Here is a 19,683-nt window from a genome sequence, read left to right as displayed (position 1 = left end):
GCTCACAATTGAGATTAAGACACTAACAACGGGAAGAAGAGCAGAGATGGAAAAGAAAACCAATCTTTGCTCAGTGGTGTATCATATTCCTACTGTCAGTAACATAATTCAATTGGTTTAGGCCTTGCAATTTTTTACTTTTAGCAAATAGTCCTGAATTTTCCTTCAGGTCACAAAAGGCAAGCTAATATTAAACTCTGCTACGCAACTACATTTTCAGACCTTCAGCTATCTGAAATTATTTTCTACTTGTTTTGCACTTAAAATGCTTTCCCAGACCTGACAGATTAAACAGAAGCCCATTCTTGAAGTAGATGTTAGCAGAAAACATACACAGAAAAGTCTACTAAACCAGACAATCTGCATCTGTTTGTCTCGCGTTGCTCTTCAATGCTTTGATCTTATTGTTTAGGTAGATTTAGATCTATTTCACAGAACCAAATAAAGTAAGAAAGAGATGGTATCTTCACGGAGTAGGGGTTTTCAGCCTTGAGTCATGTAATTGGAAGACCAGTAATGGACGTTCAATGCTAGTTCAGTATTTCACCAGAAACTCGTCAAGCAGCAAACATTTAGGAAAAGAGGCACTAGAGGTTTGTGGACAGTTTCCAGTCGCAATGGTTTCAGCTTTCAGCACACGTTGCTGTGCCATAGTACTTGAATTGCATTTTTGACCTGTGTGACCAACCTTTAGTGGGTGGTTCCAGTAACCACAGGGAGACCCGGCAAGCAGGCGGTCCCAAGATGGGTATTGCATCATACAGTTATAAGGTACCCATCAATACTGTATGCTTCTGAAGTACCAGAAAGTCTGCTGAAATGACAGATGTAATACAACAAAAATATTCACACAGGCCACCCATTTGTCTGGCATTTTACATCTCTGCAAGCCAAGAACCTCCTTCTCTGCGTTTTTATATTGTTCTGACTCAGGAAAGAAGACCTTTAAGTCAGTCCTAGTCTTGCCCAGATAGGAACAGCACAAAAACAGCACACATGCACGTAGGTGGTTAGCCATACCAACACGGAATACATTATCAAGAATTCCCTCCAAGTCTTCCTGGGTGAAATTACAGCAGCAGCAGAGATCTTCCAATTTGTTGGTGGGCTACAAATCACATTCACATACAACAAAAAATGAGGAGCATTGCCTTTTTAATTTTGAAAAATACCAACGCCGTTCTCAAATTCAAAAAGTTAGTGTTATTGGTAGCTTTTCTATAGCGTGCCGGCTCAGGCAGCTCACATCAATTCTGGATCTCACCCAGGCCATCAAAGCCTACCAGAAGGCTAAACTTGTCATATGCCATGTTTATACCTTTAATATTACAGGATTAGACTTTACGTACAGATGTGCATGGACACATATTTTAGCTCTGCACACACAAGTATTTTAGCTCCCATTTTATTTTTCAACTTCCCTAGGAAACAGCATTAATATTACAACTCATACTTCACCAAATCCGACATGTATTTACATCAGTACAGAGACACCCAGAGCACGTATCAGAGCTGAAGTGTTAACAGCACATACCGAAGTCTGACACCATCGTTCAGTCCTCCAAAGAATTCAGACTTTCAGCAACTTTTGTTTAGATTTTACCCCCAATTCGTTCATTAAATTTCTACCAGCAAGGCATGTGGATAATAGTAAGTTATTCACATAAACAAGTTAGCTTCTGTGATCGGGTAGATGGAAACAGTGGCTAACACACACTTGCAAAGGCCAAAAAAACTAGAATCAGACACTATTCCCCCTTTCCTTTAAGAATAATATGCATGCATTTTCACTAGTTCAGAGATCTAAAAGCTGGAATAACATGCAAAGCAGTTTGAAAATCCAAGACTTTTTATATATCATGAAAATATTTGCTGAAGTACAGAGAAAGAGTTTGATTACATCTCCAGGACTATACTAAATTATCTGTGAACTAGAACACGACTTCTGGGTCCAAGAGGCACGCACCTGAAGGAATGCAAAAGCAGCCCACTTCCAGGAAAAGTACTTGCAGTGCTGCCAGAGGAGAGAAAGTAACCACTGACATATGGACAGAAAAGCACTCTTTTCTCTGACGCCGTGGACAGTACGCAGTGTTTTCAGTTACCTACTAGCATCCATTTTCAGAAACAGCATTCAGAACACCCCTGTTAACTATTTTGAAAGTAGAATAGATGTAAAGTTTTAAGAGGATTTCTTTTTAACATCTCTATTTCTTTACATCTGCATTATCAGAAGAAAAATGTCAGGAATCTGGCAAATAAGTTGGAGATAAACTTAAAACAGCACAGTGAAAGAGAACAAGTTACCAGTATCGACCTGAACAGGGCAGCACCATTACACCTGAGAAAAAGTGCTATGTAAACCAGGGAATAGCGATAATGTTATCATCATCCTAGAGGAGATTGAGCTCTCTTAACATACTGTTTTCCATCTGAAAACATTTCTCAAAGTATTTCTCTCCTACATTTTGGAAACTTACAAGCCTGCACAAACAGCAGTGAGCTCTTCAGTACTGCAACACCGATCTCATTCACCAACAGGACTTCACAACCACCAGCTTCCAAGTTGCACAGTGTTGTGTGAAAAATTCATTGAGGACTCAATGCCTTTAAAAGGCTAGAAAGCAGTTTATATGGAGAGACTGATGATCAAAAGAGACAGTGGTGTTATTAATCTGTGGCAGTCTGCAATATAATTCTAAGCTCATTGCTCCTGGTCCAGCACGTCCATTTTTAGACAAAGGTTTTATCTAAATATCAAGTAAATCTTTAAGAATCTACCCTCTTATCCACTGAGCACCAAAATAAAATAAAAAAATTGCACTAGGGAATTAACAGCTGTCTAAACATCTACTGAAGTCCAGAAAAGAAATCCTACATCACTGTGAGGGATTTCAGTCTTGAATAGGTTAGCCAGAGGTGTCTCAGTATCATCAGTAAAACTCCCTTGGATCAGGGTTTGCTTTTGGTTTTGGGGGTAGGGAAGACAGATAGTTACATTACTTTTTCATATTTTTTGTGTGTGTTTTTTTTTTTCTTTTGTCAGAATAAAGATGCTTATACATTCGGCCTCATTCTGACAGACAAAAGCCAGTTTTTGATTGGATTTATAAGTCAGTACCTATCAAAATACAGGAAAGCACCATCTGGTTTACATAAAAACCACAACATACTGGTCTGAAATGTGTTATGTTTTATATTGATCCTATTGTTATTATAAAGGGAAACTATGCTGAGGTACCTCCTGTTCTATCATTACATTATACACACTTAGCAATATAATTCATGCACTAAAACACACACCGTAAAAATTCTCAAGACTAACAAAAAGGACTCAATGAAATAGTTACTAAATCTAACTGATAACACAAAATACTTTCCCTGACTAGCAGAGAATTTACAGCACTATCTCACACTCAGGGTCATTTTTGATTCATGTGAATTCCCAACATATCGTGTTACAGCAAAAGAGTACAAGTAAAACTGTTGCCTTTGTTTAAAAAGCATCAGATATCAGGAGCACGGATCCACACAACATGGCAAGATGGTCGAGGAATAAATCTTTCTAAATACACTCTAAATATTTCCATTACTTGGCTAATCTGTAGATTCTGCATCTTCATCACAATTTGCATTTTTTTTTGTATTTTTTTCCCTCCAATGAACATACCAACTTACTCTTGTCCCCAGAATTCCTATAGAACGTTATTTCCCTGTTGTTACAATATCCTATACGACCAAATCATTTACAAGATCATCCAGATGCACATTTGCCATTAATAAAAATAATGACTGCACAGCTATCCTAGAGCAATACTAGATTACAGAGACACATTATTAGGTGAATGTGGAGTAAAAGCAAAACTAGGGTAATAAAGACAGGTATATAACGACTAACAAAAACTGGCTAAACTCAAGTTCATACTGATTTGTGCCCTGTGCTCCAAAGCATCTTCCAACTTCTCAAATAACGTGTACTGAACATACACCATGTATATACCTCCTGAATATACACCAAATTCAGATACATTTTTGTACTTTTTTTTTTTTTTTACAACATACATTTTACAGGATTATTTTCTCAAATTCTTAATCAGCTATAATAGTTGAATTAGATATATGTAAAAGCTAGTAACATGGTAAACTGAATACTTTCACGATAAAGACCCACGTGGAAAAATGCAACACAAGTTTGCTGTTTTCCTGAACACTTAAAAGACATTACCACCACCAAGCATTACACCTGCCACACTGCTTTCTAAACAGCACCTCATAAAACAGGTCTCTCAGACTGCCTTTTCCCATTTCAGTAGATGCTCTTTTCTGCTCTTTCAGAAAGGCTGCTTTGTCAAAAGGAATTCTTCACTACTAAAAAAAAAATGTTGATTCAGAACAAAAATGAACCACAGGAACAAAAGTTCCAGCCTCAAAATCTGCGATAAATACTTTTAACTAAACAAGCTTAAACTTACCTAAGAGCACATTGTCGGCAATAATTTCATCATCATTTCATAAAGGCAGATTCCCCTTTCTTACTACAGAAAAGTTTAGAGGGGAAGGGGGGAATTGGAAGTGAGTGTTAGGGGGTAAGCTTATCAGCTGCTCAATCCAGGAACAAGATTTCTCCAAACACCTCCTTCCTCTCTAATACAAAGAAACAAAGTATAACACTATACAAGATAACATCTCTGTGCCCTCTATGCTTTAATAGACTTTACAGTTTGGTACTATGAAACTGAGAAGGAACTTTATGTACCACGTACGCTCCTCTACCACAAAGTGCAAAAGCATTTTGAAATAGCTGTGTCTGATTTTTGATAATGTTCGTTACCAAAAGAACTTCAACTATAGTTCTGCAATTCCTTGTCAGAAGTACGTACTGTACGATTTTTCAAATGCTAAATCTGAAATTACAGGTCTGATGAATTAAAAATCTGATACCATAAGCGACAAACCCAAACCGTATGAAAGTAACCAAATATGGATTAAATAAGAAAAAGATGAAAATTATGTTTTATGCCTGAACAGATAAACTCCGGTAGGGGGGAAGGCAAGAAAGATGTTTTAAATTCATACGTGCCAAGATTAGCATGACATACTGGCAATGTGAATGCCAAGCAAGAGGTACTATTTCAATACCCCATCAGTCAATTTAGAATGGAGTATCATCACCGCATAGGTCCTAAAATAAAGTTGTTTTATTGGCAAATTGTATTTACAGTTGAGACAACATTACAAGCACCAGCCTCTACAAGACTCATAACTGGATCACCAAAACCAAATCCTTGCCTCAAGAGTTGGTTCTACCTGAAAAAGGGAAAAGAAAGGTGTCAGTTCTCTACAGCTTACCAAAAGAAAAGGAAGAAAACTTCAAGTATTTTTGCCATATAATGGAATCCAAGTCTGACATGAAACAACAAAACAATTAACACCAGTTCTTTGGTTATAAAAGACTAAGCAGTTTTTGCAGGACCATCAGTTTTTCCAGGACTTTACAATTTTGTTTAATGGTGATGTTTGTTGACACCTCCAGTACCAGAATTTCAAAGTATTTACTAACAGCCTCTCAATTTCCCACATGCATGGTCAAGCTCTGAGAGTCTCTAAAAGGTTTCTTATGCTGTTTTTCCTTCAGAATTCACTCATCTAAGGGGACAGGCTAAACCTCTGTTTTCATTAAATAGGCAAAATTAGAAAAAAGTAGACAAAATCAGAAAACAGCTTATAGATCCCAATTACGTAAAACTTCAGAAGGTCAGTCACAATTCATTCAGCTCTATAGATTCAATAAGTGACCTTACAGACCACTTTTGGTCACTGTTTGGGGACTTCTATGGCCTAGAGGTATGCAACTGCACAGCTATCCCAGAAAAATGCACAAGCGAATTATTTTGTTAACTTGGGTAACACTCAAAACAGGTAATAAAAATGCTGTAGGTATGACTTCACACATGCAATTATTCACCTGCAGTAAAACCAGAAAAGTTTAAGCACTAACCATGAATACAGGGGCCCAAATCATGAATACAGGAGCCCAAATCCTGGAAAAATATTACACGCTGCGATGATTCACAGCTCTGAGGCACGTACCATTAGGTGCCATACTGGTAACAGATAATCAAGTATGGAAAGTAGACCCATTACCAATACTACCTGGCATTTCTAAATTCCTTGCAGAATTCGTGAAACTGAATAGTATGGAGATACCTGTATTCCTTTATTGATGCACCAACTCTCACCATAGGATAAACACAAACTAAAAAAAAAAACCACTACTACAACCAATGGCAAAGATACCTGTACACAGTGCTGTAAATTATTCTGAGAAGTTCTTTATCATGCTACTTCACAGAATTCCTACATTGAGTACCAAACGCAACACTGCTCTTCTCAAGTAAAAGAAAGAAGAAAAAAAAAGGAGGACAACAAGGAGTAAAAGGTTCTGGACATCCTGATTCAGCAAGTCCTGAGCCAGAAGTCACCAAGTGAGCCTACAGCTACAAACCTTTCCTCTATGTTTCCACATCTGTTGCTTGTCTCTGTCAGAGGCAGCACCACTAGACTAGAGGGACATTTGATTTAACCAAATACAGCTAAGCTAACTATAACATGATTTCTGGATGAAAGACAAGAGCTAAGATTTTAATGTATGAGAAAACCCATCCAACTTGTCCAAATATTTAACCTGCTCTTTTGACGTGGTCGCAAGTCTCAACGTTCCTCTCTACATCCAATTCATTTTAATAAAAACAAAGCTGAAAAACCTGGATTAGCCTTTAGTAATGAAGAAACAATGACTTCTTGGAAGAACAATCCAAGAGGGAATGCTTGGCCCACAATTTCATTTCACAGCAAAGATATTAAATAGCCACTGGCTTTACCTGTACTTTTCTCTGAAACCTTATCAAATCTATCCCTGCTTCCCTTTTACAGTCAAAGACAGAGGCAAAGAGCAAAGATTTGCAAGGAATGCATGTCTGTCCCCCTTCACTCCCTCATGGCCTAGCATGTAAATGTTTAAAGAATGCTATAAACTTTTGATACTAAATTAATCCCAGCTGGAAAGGCACTCAGCCCCCAGTTATTTTGCAGCTCATCCTCTTTCCAAACAACCTCCTCCCAACACCAATTGTTTTCAAAGTAGAGAGGCTACAGCAGGAGTTATTCCTTCTCTGAAAAAGGAATGGCGTGCTGGTTCTCAACATCAACTTCTCTTCCCTCTGCAAAGACCCCTATCAAAAGTGCTAGAAGAGAGTAAAAGACAAATAAAAAGGGGGAAGTTATGCTGAAATAACATGCCTTAGACAAAATAAAGGGGAAAAAGAAAAGAATAAGAGCAAGAAGAAAAATCAAAATTAAACTTGAGTTGAAACAATGATTATCCAGTGCTTCCTCATACTCTAAAAATCCTATCTATCCTACTATATGTGCGCACATTTACTGCGCCTCTGGGCTGTGGTCTTTACAATTACTGTAATTACACATCTCTGACTGCACGGAAGTGTCAGGAAGCGAGAACGGCAGTGGCTCTTACCCCCAATGTATGACTCTGATACTAAGAGCTCAAGGTCTTTAAAAAGACCCATGCTCACACACAAGACTGGTTGAAAAAAAAAAGTTTAAAAAAAACAAAAACTGTCATCTTCTCCGGCATTTCTTGTACCACAGCTACCCAACCAGAAGCTATATTTTCTAATATACCTGGGTGTAAAAGTTCATTGAGATGTAATGAGACATCTTGCTCCCTTCTCCCTCTATTCCTACTGGAGATGTAGGGGCATGGGAGAGCTTGCAGTTCAGCCAAGTGTTAAGACATTCAGCTTGCTTCTGTAAAAATACCACGCATAAAACCAAAGCTGAGTTTTCGACTACCCTGATGAGTTAAAAAATTCGTTTGCAACTTCTGCAAATTATAAGCTTCCTTTGTTAAAAAAAATGGCTATGTACATGTACTTAAAAAAAAAACAGTGAAAAAATTAGCACTAATAAAGGTCAATACAATAAACAGCATGGCTTTGAGGTAACAAAACTGTATCCTAGTACTAAGCCTTCAAATATGGAAATAATTGAAGGAATTGTCATCTAACAACATATAGAAGCATGAATAAAAATACTAATGTGCTAAAAAGCCTATACAAATTAAGAGTAACAGGAAATGCTATTTATTAATTGCATTGCTGCTAACACTCAAGCTATACAGCATTCACATAACGATATGTATGTACACATATGCTATGTTATATACATAAAAAGACATGACTAATGCCTCATGCTGCTGGGATCTGTAAAGCTAACATCACATTGTCTCACAGACTCTGATCTTTATCTTTCATCAAACGGCGCAGAGTTAAGTTGCGGTCCTGCATTATGCATAAGCAGTGAACGCAATTAGACTGAAAAGCGAGCTCATCTTCTCTGATCTCAAGTGGAAAGTGTGAACTCTGATCTGCACAGGTGACAGCTTTGTGCATTACTCCCATTTACTAGTTAGCTTCCTTGAATCTGTGTATGCTACAGAAAACTCAAAACACATAGCTGTGGCTAATCTTATGCAATCCACTAATGTTTAAACAAGCAAGAATATCAAGTAAGAGAGCAAAGCAGTTGTTACTTTGTTCGGCACAAAGAAACTGCAATTAGTTCTTGCTTTTACAGTTTCAGAATGATGCTGAAAAACTGAAGGAAAAAAATGCCTACAGAAAGAATATGGGAAGTAAGAGACAGAAGGAATTTGATCTTCCATCTAGCAAAGATATTAAAAAACACCAATGAATGGAAACTACACCTAAACAAATTCAGGCTAGAAATGATGCTTCTTTTGTTTTCAGAGAGATGGAATCCTTTAAGGATTGCTTATTTCTAAATTCCCAGAAATGCTTCAATGAAAACTGGATGCTTTCCAAATAAATGCTGTATTTCAACTTGGGGTGTCTATTCTGAAGCATGAATTTAGGAAATCTAATGGTCAATGCAGCTGAAGTAGTAGCAGTTGCATATGTTCTCAAAACACTTCAAAGGAAACAAGTATTTTCCTTTTACAGAAAAAAATGAAGCAGAGAAATAATGCTACTAGTCAAGGGCAGCACATGAAGTTCACAGTTCCCAATTCCAATTATGCTATTCCATGGTCCCTTCTGATTTTAAAAAGGTAAAATAAAATTCAGTCCACCAGCTTACTTTTTTCCCTGCTTCACAGATTCCACTTCTGTTCAGTCTCAGATTTAATAGCAGACTCTCATTACTAACCTGCAAAAATGAAAAAATATTTTAACTGCAGAAATCTGTTGCTATTGAAGCTTAAGAAGCACAGCATATTATAATTTAGCAATATGCAAGCTAAACCATGCAGAAGCTCAAAACACCAGGGCTGCTCATGCTTCACCAGCCATTCCCACAAGGCATCTATTACAGAAAACACCTTGTTTATTAATCACTGTACAGCTATAATCATACACAGTAGTAAGTACAGAGTTAATGATTTGAAGTTATACCGCGTTCCACATTTTAAAGAGAAAACCAGGAAAAATTCACATGCAGTATGATACATGCATCTCATCCACCAGAAGCTCTCCACATCTATGCAAACTACAGAATTCAGTAACATAAGCATTTTACAAAACCCACTCATTTTCCAGGGCACAGGATTGCAGTGATTAAGTGCCCAGACTCCTTGACAGTCTCGATCAGGCTGTACTAAAATCCACACTGTTAAATCCTCACAATCTTCTTTAATCCAGGCTAGCTAGATTAAAGTTAACTTGGGTGTGCCTAACCATTTTGAAATTGGGAAGTTTGCAGACATTGCATGTGCATTGTCATTCCTAGCCTGCCTAGTCAACAGGTGCCCATAACAGCAAAGAAAATTAATTATTACTGTCCATCCCACTAAATCTTCAGTAGTTTAGGTATCGATGTCTGTAAATACCTGAACGGAGGGTGCCAAGAGGACAGAGCCAGGCTCTTTTCAGTGGTGCTCAATGACAGGACAAGAGGCAATGGGCATACACTGGAGCACAGGAGGCTCCATTTGAACATCACGAAGCACTTCTTTACTGTGAGGGTGGCTGAGCACTGGCACAGGCTGCCCAGAGAGGTGCTCCAGGAGTCTGTCTCCTCCTTGGAGATCTTTAAAAGCCACCTGGGTGTGGGCCTGGGCACCCTGCTCTGGGTGGCTCCGCCTGAGCTTGGACCAGGCGGGCTCCAGGGGGCCCTACCAGCCTCAGGCACTCGGTGATTCCAGACTAACAGAGAACAGTGATCAAAGCACAACGACCTTTCCACCTTACAGATAGTCATAACATTAAGCGATCCAAGGCTCTTTTCATTCCCTCTTATGCCTTAAATGAAAGAATATGCAATTCTTTCAGTCTCATACAAAGTGAAATAAAGGTTAGACTTTTCTCAAGAACAACCGTTTCCTATTATAAAGGGCATATTTAGCTATTAAGAACATTAACCAGTTTTGTTCAACTGAAGGTTGTTCAACTGCAGGGTACAATTGCAATTGTTCTCCAGTTCTAGAGTACATTATTTCATCTCCCAACTACAGCACTACCAACTTCTATTAATTCACTGCACTGTTTTTAGACATAAAAGAAGGTAAAAATACACTAAGCACTTCCCATTTCTTTTCCATTTACAGATAGTAACTGCACTTACCACTGCAGTATTGCAGTACAAAACCAGAGTGGAAGGCAATCACTAACTTGGGAACACTTATGCCTCAATGAGAGCATCTAATGTCCCTACTCCCTTTCTCAGATACTTGCATGCACACAGGAAAACACACACTCACTCCCCAAGCAACATCCTTCCTTTATTCATAATGAGGCTACTTCTAAATAGTATTTGTAGGGCTTACTCCTATCTTTGTTTGGACTTGAAGACCAACTCACTTTGTACAAACACCAACTAAACCTTCAGGAAGTTTCTGGGGGGAAAAAAAGAAAACCTGCGAAACGTAAAAATGCTACGCAGCTCTGTCCGTCTCCTGTTGGCCGTTCTCAGAGAAATGCTTCCCATCCAGTTGCTGTCTCCCATGACAGGGAACACAGCACTACATATTCTTAAATATGTCCCTGTGGAAGAGCAATAATCACTGATGCAAATCCTTTCCCACCTCAAGTCCACCCCGTGCAACCACGCCTTACTGCCACAGTGATAAATGCCACAAGGGCTTTGACCTGTCAACAGGAATAGCAGAGATAAAGCCAGGAGCTTTAAAAACAGCCTACCAAATATAACTTCAGGTCAGTATGAGCCACTTAGTCACATTGACCATCCCTTCCTCTTCCCTCTCCCAGTCCTTTTGTAATTTTAAGTGCAGGTCAAGGAGAAGGCGGCAGTCTCTGACTACTCTGCATGCAGAATCTCTCAACTTTTATTCTGTCGCTACTAATATAAGGATGTGGAGAATCTAAAAGAACTTGAAATTAATGCTGCTGAGATCCTTGCCCCTAAATACAGAATCTAAGTAGATATGTAAAGGTATCTGAAACAAGCAAAAATTGGCTTTATTGAGCACATCGCTATTTTTAGAAGAGTCACCTGTTAATGTGGTTATGCTTTACAGATAAGCTTAACTCGCATCCGTAAAACCTCCTGATTTCAATGAGACTGGGTCTACAGAAATATGAGCTTATGAGCTCACAAGCCAACAGAACAGTTACTAGTTAAAATATATTCAGTTGTAATTGCAAATCTGTATAATTAAAGCTGAAATTAAGCAATTTTAAAAATAACCCTGGGAAACAGTTTCAACTAGTGAACAAAAGTTGCATGCACCTAATTCTCTCAAATAAGAAACCTATTTGTTTCTTTAAACATCCCACAGGCTGATGAAACCATGTTTCAAGGAAGGATTTCTTCTTTAGTAGCAATGTTTATTACAGTGCTTGTCATTTCTAAATCTGGACTCCCTTTGCATATCCTACGTCTGTAATTTTCAACATTTGTCAATAAACAGAGCATCACAAGGATTTCAGTGGAAGGGGCTGTACCTGCACTTCTGACGAAGAGTGCTAGTGTCTGGTTGCAAATCAGCTTTAGCTGATCTACGTCCAGATCTCAGTGCTGTTCTCCCTGTGGTCCCTAGCAAATATTCTGGTCTTCTCCCTTCAGGCAGCGCTACACCTTGTGCAACATGTTGTGTTAGATCAGGATGCTGATCCCTCTGAAAGCTAATCCACCCCTGCCTCTTTGTAAAAGCAACACCACCACTCCCCATCCCCCTGGCAAAACCACGCACTGCAATTCTCCAGTCTTCCTGCTATGCCTTCTTGAGCTAGAGCATTACACACCTGCAAAGGGCTTGCACTGATACAAGGCGGAGGGCAAGGCTGTATGGACAGAACTGCAATATCTCATGCTTGCAACATCCTCTTTATCTTTTCATAAACTCCCTGAAAGTACATTATAGGGTCAGTGAAAAAAATGGACCACATACTAAAAGCCAGTCTTTACCAAGAATCAGTCAGGCACATTCAGAGTAATCATCCCTTTCTTCCTTACAAAACAAGTTTAGTTTCACAAGTAGATTAAAAGAAACCACCTACAAGAACTACTGTGCTTTTGAAAATGTGACAAAACCATACGTTCTGTAACAGTCTGAACAGAGTCCAACCTGCTTTTAGGAACGCTTCTACAAATACCTAGCATGAAGCCGGGGGGGGAATAGCCATCTAGCTCCCTCACATCTGCTTCCTGAAAAAGCTCTCACATGGAGAGGATGCGTTCAGCCACAGACTCAGGTATGGGCTGGCACTCGGAGGACGCCAGCCTAAACTGTTCTGCTGGAGAACGCCCCTTCTGTACTGCTTGAAACACTACACATTAGTGGTAGTCCCAAAGCCAACACCAATTTCAGGGCAACTAGCATTACTGCAAAGGACGACCATCAGACAGTATAGAGCAGAGCATGCACTCTTACCTACCCAAATTCCTGAGGAGGCTGGCAAGGGAAGCTTTAGCAAAAACTGCTGGTGGCTGTTGCTAAGAGGTTCAGATGAATCATAGCACAGCAAATCCTAAAAGCAGAAAGACCATAGGTGGGAACAAAATTTGAATGGGAAATCAAAGGGTGGAATCTTTTTCAAAACATAAAGGGATATTGTGGAAATTCTGCTTGTTGTTCCTCCTGGCTTCTTACAAAGATTTATGAAACCATAAACCTATTAAGTTTCTGCAGCTCAGATGCACTCATCTCAGAGTGCCTAGATGAGAAGTTTCTCACTGTAACGATAACAACCTTCTTTATCACCCTCTCTCTGAATCAAGTGGTTTTCTCCTGGAACACATTCTGCCAGACATTTGGGGGATCAAACAAACATTTGGTTACACCTAAAAAAAAACAGGATACTTCTCAGTGCTGTGGCCCACTTTTTCCTCGCTATTCAGCATAAACCTAAATCACACACGTCAAGCACAAGGGAACAGCAGGAGTGAAGTTATCTATCATCAATTGCAGCCTTCTAAGAAGCCTCCAAGAGTAGGAAGGAAAGTTTCAAAGCTGGTCCTTCCTATATAAAGGGTCCTGTAATAAAATCTGTATCATTTCAGCCTTACCGTCTGACCTCTGACTATTGCTACAAAAGGCTTGCACCCACAGATGATGGGAGCCCTCTAAAATTAGACTGGGCGAGCAGATCTAACTGTGGAGACTTACGATGCAGCCCCAGGAACTCCACAGAGGCACAAGCTGGAGCACGAACTGCTGCTCAATTTTTGTCCTCCTCTACTCCCACCAAGCTCATGTGCTAGAGGAGATGTGCGGGGAATCTTGTCAAAGAGAATGATTCAAATCCAGATTTAAGTAAGGAGAACTGAGAAGGCTTAGATCATGTCTCCAACCTGGCTTTCTCCAGTCCAGTTCACTGTCAGGCTACCTAAGCACTTGTGCTGACGTAAGGCAGAGACAACACGGGACAGAATAAGCAGTCAAGGATGGCTGCTTTCAGCTGCAACGCCAGCTTGAACTGCACATAACACGATGCCACAAGTGTTAGTTACTTTATTACAACAATCTCTGAAATTTCATAGATCGCTAAAGCAAATAAATTTAAGCCATCCATTTCTACTCTCCCGACAGTATTTCCAGACAGGTCAAGTGAAGTTGGAATACTTGGTGGCGAGAAAATTAGTATTAACCAAACCTCTTTAAAATGAGCCAGACAGCACCATCAGAGCTCGCTGAAGTAATTACAGCCTAAAATCATAATTATAAACTGAACACATTTTAACAGTAACATTCCAGGAAGAATTACATTTAAACTTTGACATTATCAACAAACTCAGCCCGTCTCTCAAGTAGAATCACATTCTAATTTGGGGATAGAAAAGCTCATTTTCAACTCAGTCTAATGAAGCGAGTAAAAGGTTTAAAATCTATCAGCCTGAAACTGCACTACTGATATTTTGGCAAGTCATTTGGGCAGCAGGTGAATACATTTCTGCAGGTGGTCTCCTGGTGAAGAAAAATTTTCCTTATTTTCTTCAAGGTGAAATTCTTCACCCATTACTGAGATGCATCATAATTCTAAACTAGAGCTCTCCATTTTCTTTGGTGTTAAATTATAGACCTGCTGTGTAAAGACGATTTTTTTTCTAAAAAAAAAAAAGATTGCCTGCAAAGCTCAATTGTGATGGGGAAGGCCGCCTACACACCAGAGAGAGTGAGAAAAAACACACTTGCAGAGCTGAAAAAACATTGGTGTAGGCGTACATAAGGGGGGAGGGAAGAAAGAACTTGGTTCTACTGAAAAAGGCTATTTTCTTACATCACCCTTAAAAGAACTAAAATGTGTTACTTGTAGAGCATTCGAAAGATTGTTTTCTACTTTCCAGATGTCAATATCCAGCGCTACAAGCAATGCGGAATCCTTGCAGACTCATCTCCATGATTCCAGCATCCTGCATCTCAAACAAGGACTGCTTCGCTTCCCCCACCTTTCTGCTGCATCCCACAACAGCTATTCTCAGAGCAGCAATTCACCTGCAGAACAACAGTTCAAAGCTCTAGAAGCCTTACATAATTAATAACATAAGGATGTATTGAAATTACATCCAAAGCCTTTTCAAAAAAAGGGGGGGGGGGGGGGGGAGAATGCTTCAACTGATACAAAAAAATTAATTTCTAGAAACGCTAAGAATAAGTAGAATTTTTCTCAGCAGAATCAAACAGTATTCAGAACTTCTGAAAAACAGCTGCAAGAAGTTCAGATGTTTCTCAAAAACATTTTAAAAAATATTTTCCTCCATAGCCTCAGCAGCCTCCAAGTTGATTCATCTCACAAGAAAATTTAATAGGAGATCCCAAAAGGCCTGTTACCTAATCCAGATTTTCAAAAGAAACAAGGAACAAGCATCAGTGGAAAATATCCTCCCCCTTTTTCTTTAGGGAAGCAACATCTATGCATTATAATTTCTAAACAAAGAACTCTACACATAGTGCTCTTGTGTCATCATACAGCTATGAAAATATTTTTAATAGGTCTGTCTCTCTGTTCATAATAAAAACAAAAGGCTGTTGACATTAGCGTGTTAGCTGATTATTACTGTAATTACTATCACAGGAACGAAGACAGCTGGGACAAGTTTCACCAACAGACGTCAATAAAAATAAGATGATGCATTGCACGTTGCTCCCATGGCTTTGGATACCAGCTTGCAACCCAGCGTGAGGATTCCAGTCAAAAGGAAACAGGAGTTCAGCACCCAATTGCCTTGGATGCTCAGGCTGGTATTTTGAAAGCCCTGTAGCTAGCAGATGACTGAATTGCTGCACCCACAGTACCACAAGAGAGAAAAGCCCACACAGCAGTGTTCCTGAAAGGCCACCTCCAACTAAAGCTTTTACAGTGCTCAAAGTTTCATCTCCAGCCAAACATATGTTGCAACTAAATATGCTGAATGTCAAGAACTGATAAATAACATTACTACAAAGTAAATTCCACTTTTATGCACCTTTTTCAACTATGTGATTGTTAAGCACTAATGGCTGTTACTCATACAGATCAGAAAGACGGGTAAATTCAGCATCTTAGAAAGTACAAAGCCAGTTGACTTACACAAACATACTCGGCAAGCAAAAGCTTAGAAGTCATAGTTAAACTCTTTAAATTACTCTTAAAACACAAGACAGTTGCTCCTGGAGGTCACTGAGGCACAAATTCTTGGGGCAAAGGAAGGTAGACAGGGATGAAGTATCAAAGGGCAGTGTAAAATTTGTCAGCATTACCACCTCAAGAAAACAGGATCTGAAACAGTGACTATGAAGCAGCACAGAGAAGAAATAAGGCAACACAGGGAACAAAGACAAAAATAAAGGGATGTACAAAGCAGCAAGAAGCAAAACCCCTTGTTTTAGGAAAACTGGAGTCATCTATTGTAAAGGAGATATATAGACTCCTATTAAACTTTGAAATTACAGCCATCTTGACTTTCATCCTCATGAATAGTGAAATACTATTTCTGAGACTTTAGTAAAGCCTCTTTATATAGTAATACATGTACGATTCTGATAAACCAAATAATGCATGAAAATATTACACAACAAATCAATCACATACACAGAATTTGCATCCTAATAAAGCGTATCCCTTCATGCTTAGCTTGTCAAGCTAAATAACATTTGCTATGAGAGCTACTGCCAGAATAATCTGATCTCCTGTATTCTTCCATAAATGTCATTTTTAGGTAAAATGATATTTTAGTTCCTCTTTGCATTCTTCAGAACAGCTCAAGGTAATGTGGAAGGCTGCCTTTTGCCTTCGGGTGCTAAAATCTCCAATGAGACCAAGCCTATTAAGAATGAAAAAAGCCCTAAGAGCATGGAGGGCTGTCAGAGGATTCACTGCTGCCAATAACATCAAAATTCAGAGAAGATATTTACCTCTCGCTTCTCAGACACTAAGAACTTAAGGAATTTCTCAGTGCGATACTGCCAACAAGGAGGAAAGCTGAACTAGTGAAACCTTTTTACCATCTCATTTACTTTTTGTAAAATAGCAGTACAGAAAAAGACTGGAAACTGAATCATGCTTCAATTTTTAAATGATTCATCTCAGGTGTATATGGGGGGTAGTTTTAGGTTCTCGTTGTGTGTTTTTTTCCTTTTACCAAGGGAAGAATGAAGTCCAATACAGATTTACAGTCTAATATAAATTCAAATACGTTTGACAGCATAATTATACACTATCAATCAAAATTAGTAACATTGCATTTAATTCATTACCTACTTTGCTGCCCTGTCAACATAAGTCAGTTACTGTAATTCTTAACATTTTTTCCTCTAAAGGGGTCATAGAATAAGTTTCCTTTAATTTCATTATACTTGAAAAGGCTTCTTCTCATGTTCACAACATCATTTTAGTGCTGTAAGCCATAACCTCTCCTGATTATGCACAATCACCGTGGCTTACACACTTTGAGAGGCCGGTTTTTCTAGCCACACAGCATGACTGTAATAGTGTATAAATGGCACTTCATTTACCTTGAATAAAACTGCACATCCTACAAATAAAATACCTGTCCCAAGAAGATACTGCTGACTTGAAGAGCTTCTCACCTATGAGCTAATACTTTTGCCCAGGGCTGAACCAACTGAAATAGAACATCAAGGAATTCACAGAACACAATCATGGAAAAGTGACCTCTGGTGTTATTAATGACAACAGGAAGCACTATAAAGTAAGAAAAGCAAGTAGTTAAGTTTGAAATGGAGAAAACAAACAGTAAATGCAAACAGAGTTCACTTACTCATTTATTTTTTGAGTGAAGTAGTCACCTTTCCTTTTTTGCTGTCCAATATTCCCTCTTCACAAGTTAGTTTATATCTGAAAAAAATATTGTCCTATTGTTTGTTTTTTCAGCCCGTCACAGCTAAACTGTAAGAAAAGCACAGGATTTTCCACCGTATCAGGAGTTACTGCTGTCAAGCAAAGCACCAATATCATCTGTTGGAGAAAATATTGGCGGAACAAGGATAAAGGGCAAATTCAGCAAATAATCTGCAAGTTCATAATTTGAAAGCTCACTCCTTTTCTATTTTGTTGGGGTTCTTTTTGTTCGTTTGTTTTCTTCTTTCACGTGTGATTTGAGGCCATCCAACTGCCATTAAAAGAAAAGAAAAACTGAGCTGGCATCTCAACTGACTTCTGTAATTCCACTTTTGGAGTTTTAAAACTATTGGTCAATGAAAACAGAGGAAGCACAATAGAAAATAGGCCACTGTTAGGAAGCTTCCTACTGATAAGGATTCAAAGTGCTTTGCAGACAAGGTAAATATCCTTAAACCAAATACAAAAAAAAAAAGGGAAACCAAGGCAAGAGAAAGAACAGGATCTCCTCAAAGTGACTCAGCAGCCAATTGGCAATTAGAAATATGAGTCTTCCAACTTTTAACACCTATGGCAAAGGACCAGAACGGCTTCTCTTTTTATGAAGGCTCTTATCAGCACTGTGACAAACTAACTGTATACATATTTTAAGGAACAATACATTAGCTATGCAAATTAAACACCCAAAACAAGAACGCAGAGAGCTGCCTAACAGTGAACAAATCAGAAGCTTTGAAGCATCTTTGCTGAACAGCATCAGTGTACTGGTAACTGGTGTGCTGCTTCCGCTGAGATGTAGTGACATCTTTTGACAACCAAAACACAGAATCAGATTTCCCCTGTCCTTCACAATACCTTGGCAAATTGCAGAAATTCTGTTATTGTACCCTTTACCACAAAAAGGAGTTTAAACCAAGCATAGTGGAACCTGGTCTAGTGGGAGATGTTCCTGCCAATGGCAGAGGGTTGGAATTAGATGATCTTTAAGGTCCCTTCCAACCCAAACCATTCTGTGATTCTAATATCATAGAACAGATTTCATTAGATTTTAACTGTATGTATGTGTCCTGTGAGCAGCATTCCTATAAGGCTCTAGACCCCTTCATAGCACTCCAGGAGTGCATACCATGTATCTGCTACAAGAGCACACTTCACAATAAAAGCTGAGTAGATGTAAAATGCCCGTAAAATTCAGTGAAACAAACATTAACTACCTCGCTATTGTTTCAAAATATCCAAAAGGATACGAAGCAGTCCATTTAATTGAGCACAACTTATTCAGTCTTCAAAAGCACTGACATATTTCAAACTGAAAATCTTAACCTGTAATTGTCACACTCCATAAACCATATCTTTTTCTACCCTTCATTCAAAATTAGGCTATAAAGTCAATTTTTTTTTAGCTAGAAAGTTTCCTGCATACGTAAACCAAACTTCTCTACCCTATTACAAGCCTTCCACGAAAGAAAACTCATCCACACCTTCTTTGTGATAAAGCAGAATACACTATTTCTATCCCACTGAAAGAGACAAAAAAAACAACAATCAAGATATTCTCTCCTGCCACACCCAAGGCTTCCATTTTCAATAGGGAGCCATCTTTCACACATATTTCATGAAAATTAATCAACTGTTATTTCCTAACTCATTGGTACTGTATGTTTTCATACCCTTTTGAATTGCTCTGCAGACTTGGCAGTTTCAATTAGTGTGGGGTTTTCTCCGTCCAGTTAAGGGCCTTCAAGCTCTTTGCCAGGTTAAGATGAAATCAAAGAAAGTTCTTTTCTGTCCTGTTTCCCTCAGGAAAATTACAAACTATTTCATACTTTTCTCAGCAGATAGCTCTTTT

The 19,683-nt window shown here is 38.8% G+C and overlaps 1 protein-coding gene across 26 annotated transcripts in view; it reads right to left on the bottom strand.

Moving 5' to 3' along the window:
- Positions 1-19,683, bottom strand: part of SIPA1L1 (signal induced proliferation associated 1 like 1) — a 205,577-nt gene that overhangs the window by 124,287 nt on the left and 61,607 nt on the right. For 8 of the 26 annotated variants that reach the window (XM_080595945.1, XM_080595950.1, XM_080595925.1 and 5 more), the window contains one exon: positions 9,178-9,246. The exons of 10 other annotated variants lie outside the window; for them this stretch is intronic. The gene's annotated coding sequence lies outside the window, so the exon portion shown is untranslated. Of the gene's footprint in view, positions 1-7,701; positions 7,828-9,177; positions 9,247-12,928; positions 13,026-19,683 lie in introns of all 26 variants that reach the window. 8 more of the 26 variants (XM_080595949.1, XM_080595936.1, XM_080595932.1 and 5 more) reach the window with 4 other exon arrangements.

Source organism: Anser brachyrhynchus (genome assembly GCF_964034855.1).
Source record: "Anser brachyrhynchus genome assembly, chromosome: 5".
Lineage (NCBI taxonomy): Eukaryota > Metazoa > Chordata > Aves > Anseriformes > Anatidae > Anser > Anser brachyrhynchus.
The sequence above is the reverse complement of the archived record's forward strand: the minus strand, read 5'-3'. Positions and strand labels throughout refer to the sequence as shown.